This window comes from Rhipicephalus sanguineus, chromosome 6 (genome assembly GCF_013339695.2).
Source record: "Rhipicephalus sanguineus isolate Rsan-2018 chromosome 6, BIME_Rsan_1.4, whole genome shotgun sequence".
Lineage (NCBI taxonomy): Eukaryota > Metazoa > Arthropoda > Arachnida > Ixodida > Ixodidae > Rhipicephalus > Rhipicephalus sanguineus.
In genome coordinates this window covers 171695738-171701191 of record NC_051181.1, presented here as the reverse complement: position 1 = coordinate 171701191, position 5454 = coordinate 171695738, and positions in this window count along the sequence as shown.

The window sequence follows — 5454 nt, the reverse complement described above, 5'->3', positions numbered from 1 at the left end:
TGGTGTAGAAGCAGATCAGCAAATATCCCTCCAGAAGTTTTTAGTGTGGCTCTGTATCGGCTGGCCACCTACACTTAGCCGTTCGTCTTGCTTAGACGCGTAATTAACGTCCGCAACGTCGGGACTTTAATCTCAAGTTAGCTCAACCTACCTGAGATCGCCTTTGAGCACTAGCCCCGGGAAAGATCAGCGTTGAAACTCCGCCGACATCGCAGTCGTGCCAGACCTCTGCGACTTCTCGCATCCGATCGTCAGGGACTCAATGCTTCCGGTCACCGCACGTATGGCTCCATCTGTTTATAATTTCGAACTTTCACGTCTTTAGCTACTAACTCGATTAATGTCCGCTGTTGACCTAGATGTAACACCTGTGTTAATATCTTCTACTGTTTGTTAATCGTGTGATACTTGCCTCTAGTAAGCTGATTGATCGATCTTATACGTCAGTTAGTTTGCTTTAAGTATTGTACTGCTGAGATTCCTTGAGCCGCAACATTGAAACTGCACGCCTTTCCGGAAGATGTCGTAAAGGAGTGCCCTCGCGTCGGTGCCATAAAACGATGAAAAGGCTGGACGCGCTCCGTTTCCATGAGAAAATCTCAGGTGCAGGATGTACACGACATATCTATAGATGCAAAAATGTTCCAAAAGACGGGCGAATTCATGATTGTATTTACTCCAATTTAACAAACCCATTAACAAAATGACATAGACGTTTCGCCACATATGCACCCATGCGCACCCTGCACAGGACATAGCTTCCACTTAAACGATGCGACGACGTTGGCTCGTGAACAAAAGTGGGGCAAAAGAAAACTACTGGAATCGTGGTTGATTCGTCTTAAACCATCGGCTTGCAACAACAGCCGTGGTCACCTACTGGACGTTTACAAGGACGTATGCGACAATGGTCGATCTTCGCTCATTTGTTGCCAGTGTATTGATGGGATCGCGCTGTCGTGCTGCCAAGGAAGTGATGCTGGCCGGTTGAACTAAAAAAGGAACGTTTAATAAAACTAGCAAAACTTTGCAAACACTACAGGGTAAATAACGTGGGCACACGCACTCGCCCCTAACCTTGGCCCCGGCGGGGCACACCCCTCACAGCGTTCCGTCACCGACTGTCCGGCCCGCGCCACGGCTGCCGCTTTTAAAGGGACGCTAAAGAGCAAAAAGATTTTGCTCGCATTAGTAGTCTTCCACGATACCAAAAACACCACGCTTGCTGCGAGAAGACGCTTAATAAGCGAGAAAACGCGCAAAAAGAAAGTACAGGTGGCGACGCCACCTTGGAATTCATGCACCATTTGCCGTGACGTCCCATATTTTTGACGGCGCCTGCTTGGGCCTACGTAGTTCCTAATTGGTTAAATCGAAGTACATTGTCCTCTGAGGGGGCCAGAGACTTGACATAACGAGTTTGTGGAAATTTCGTCGAGCCAGTGGCGCCAAAATACGTTAAATGCTCTTTGAAGTCTTTTACGTCACGAGTTACAAAGTTCGGCGCGAAATTTAAAAATGAAACTTTGAACTTGGTTTTCTCCTCTAATAATAAACCTATGGTGGTGAAATAAACTACACGAGTTCCCCGAGCACACTTTATCAATCTAAACCAATTCATTGTTTCTTTTTAGTGTCCCTTTAAAGCCCGATAGTGGGCCACGCGCATCAGCACGTGTCAAGACAGCGTGTCGATGGGCGAGATCCCCCCCCCCCCGTGACGAAAGCGTTCGTGGCAGGTGTACAAGGGTAGTTCGCTTCTTCGGGTAGGGCTCGGCGGCCATGTCGGTCGACTGCAGTGCCGATGCTACTTTCACGTCCAGTCGTCGGATTCGGTCAGCTGGTGGTTGCTTTGAAGTCTCCCGGGTCGTCACGTACCGGTGTATCACAGCCCGCCTCGTAGCCACGCCGGCTACTTTTCGAACGGTGACGGCTGTCGTTGCTGCACTGCTGCGAGCAGGGGCGTAGCCAGAAATTTTTTTCGGGGGGGGGGGGGTTCAACCATACTTTATGTATGTTCGTGCGTGCGTTTGTATGAGTGCGTGTATATATACGCAAGCAAAACTGAAAAATTTCGGGGGGGGGGGGTTGAACCCCCATACCCCCCCCCCCCCTTGGCTACGCCCCTGGCTGCGAGGGTGGTTGCCGTCCTCCATCGTAGTAGGAATCACTGCCAGACTCCGAGGAACGCCGTTGTCTCCGTGAACCCGAGGCGACACTGGAGCGCCGCACCCGGTAGTCCTTGCGACTGTCCTGAAAGGGCTCACGGTCGGTTCCGGATTGGTCGGCGCTCTTCCTCACGCTGCCGAGCCAGACGTGCTTCAATCTCGGGCAGCCGTGTCAACGGGTCGCGCTCCGCCGAAAATGTGCGACGGGGCATTATAGGTGCAAGCTTGGCGCCCTTCGGCAAAGCAGCGCCCTCCTCATTCGCTTCCACGAGTACCGAGAGGGGCTTGAGCTGCAGCCTCTTGCGTTCCCGCGGCGCAGAATCTTGATCGCAATCGTTCCGGTTACTGGGCTTTCCGCTGACGTAGTCCGGCATGGCCCCGGAAACGCCACCGAAGGGGACGGTCGTCGTCACCAGCCCGCATTCTGCGGTAGGGACCGTCCGAGTAGTACTCGTTCTCTGCGGGCTCCAAGGCCTCCTTGGTCTAACCGCTGGCGTCTCTGTTATGTTTGCCGCTCATAAGTCGATCCTGCAGACGGGACGGCGCGGCACGGTACGTCGTACAAAGCTTCTTTCTCGGCTCTCCCCCTGCCTGGTCTTTTCGCTGGGCAATTATCAAGAGAAAGCAAACGGCTTCCTTTGAGCAAGCTTGTCTGCCCCGATGGCCGGCATGGGTTGCGGTCAAGCGACCGTTCTCAGGGGTCGGCGGCCTGAATGTGTGGGAAAATGAGGAGGACATCCCCCGCTCTAAGCCGTCGCTCGAGGCGACAGTATGCGTGACCCCAACACGGACCAAGGTGTGCTTTTGCAACAATGCAAGGTCGAATGCGTGGGAGGCAGGGTCACGCAGACGCCTTTTCTTTCCCGGAACGGTTTAACGACTGGCTCCGCGAGTTCAACTCGATGTGTATGGGAAAATGGCGTGAATGCACCAGGGCTAAAATACAGATGTATTTCGACCGTGAGAATCCCTGAGAGCGTGGGAAGGAGAGGGAGAGCCATGATGGGAAAGAGTGCCAAAACGCCTGTCTGCGCTGTAAAGACACTGCTGTCGAGATTAAGGACAGCCCAGTAGGGAGTGGCTTAATCTGAGGATAAACGGATTGGATAAGGGAATGTCGAGGCGGACCACCAGTGGCCACCTCCCCTTTTCTTTGTTACCGCAAGGTACTTAAGACTGGACGGAATTCGTTTCCCTTCAGTCTAGGCTGTAATCACTTAACTGATCGATCAGTAAGACTCCGTACGATGCAACTTTCGTCTGGGCCGTAACCACTCGGTGGTCGAACAGTGAGACTCGGTTCTTCGTATGTAGTAACAGTGCTCTAGGCTCTAACTTAAGACAAGTTAAGTAGAAGAGTAAGACGCTGTTGATGTCTATGTTATCATCAGTGTGCTTCGGCAAGATGTACATATGACTGTAAATATTTCGCTGTAATATACCTTCAAGTTTTCATTACCTCCAACCTGCCTCCTGCTTCATCGACGTCGATCATCTCCTTGACGGGACTTCAATCCACATCAAGGAGAAAACGAACAAAAAAAAAAACATAACTGTCTCCATCTTTGCTTTCGACGAAAACCTCGGCCTCGCGCTCTCCTTGAACCTGTGCCGGCGAGACCGTCCGTCGAGCCACAATCGCCACCCATCGTCCCTCGCCAGCTGTCGGGACCCGAACTCCTTTTGCCTCGAAGTAGGCCGCGGTCATCTCGTCCAGCCGTTGGAGCGCCTCGCGAACCTGTTGCATCGCCGTCTTGCTGGCAGCAGACGGCTAAATCCCCGTTGGGCGCCAGATGAAGGGTTCGCGCCGTCGTGATGCCAAGGAAGTGATGCTGGCCAGTTGAACTAAAGAAGGAACGTTTAATAAAACTAACAAAACTATGCAAACACTACAGGGTACAATAACGTGGGCACACGCACTCGCCCCTAACCTTGGGGCACACCCCTCCCGGCTGCCGCTTTTAAAGCCCGAGAGTGGGCATCACTGGTGCGCAGCACGCGTCGCGCCAGCCTGGGCGAGATTCCCGCAATTTATACCGAGAATGCCACCTGAACAGATGGCGGACTCCAAAGAAAAAACTGCTCCGACGCAAAAGGACTCACCAGCACTCTGCGGGACTGCTCAATTCCTTGACTCTTCGTACGCCAGCTTTTGTTTACTTTTGAACTTGTGTTATAGTTAGCCATTGTTAAGCATATGCTTTTGAACTGTTAGCGAATTGCGATTCGAGCTCTTACACACACACGCACGCGCACACACACACACACACACACACACACACACACACACACACACACACACCACACACACAGGCATATATGTGTTGACATGGTAGCCCCCCCTCCCCCCCGAAAAAAATTTCTGGCTACGCCACTGGGCCTGGGAACACCATTGTAAAAGTTTCTGGCAGCGGTGAGCATTGCTTATTCAATATCTAAGCATGGCAAGAGTAACATCTCGATCCCACAACAGGTTTCATCGTCGTGTTCCATTCACAGTGATGGAAGCGACATTTTGCTTGTTGGAGCACACTCTGGAGCCTAAAAAATGCTAGTTTCGAGCAGCTATTGACATTTTCGGAGCAGATGGCAAAATATTCCTAATGACTCCTGGTTTAAAGCATTTTTAAGCATCTCATAAGTATTAGTACTTATTATTAAAGATATTGCACATACAATTATCACTGCGAATTGCAACAAACAAATAATTAGGCAGATGGGTGGTCACTGAACACTAAGTAAGATGAGCTATATATTTAAAAAAAGTCACAGTTTCGCCGCAACGGCGAAGCAATGATTGCGATAGCAATAAATTGTAATGTAACGCGAAGAACGGAAAGCAGCTCGAAATTGCCAGCGCATCGCTCGAGCCCAAAGGACGCACGAAAAGAACGCACACAGGACGAGCGCGAACTAATGCGTCACAGCTCGACACTTGAAGCGCACTGCTCAATCATAAAGCAGGACGCACGAAACAAACGAACAGGTACACACAAGGCGAGCGCGAACTAATTGTCACAGTTGTTACTTATTTCTGTTTCAACAGCGCGCTCCTTTCGCAAACGCGACCGCTGCAGCGAGCGAAGCGAAGCGCCCCACCGGCCGCTCCTTCTTTCCTTGAGATAAGCGCACGAAAGCAACGACGCCCTGTAGAGCGAACAGCAACGGCGTTCGCAGGGGCGGGGCGACGATCTTTAAAGCGCGCAACACGCGCGCACGTCGCGCCATCTATGTGGCCACTAAGAAAGCATGCTGAATTACATGGTGTATATAAATAGCTCGCCGT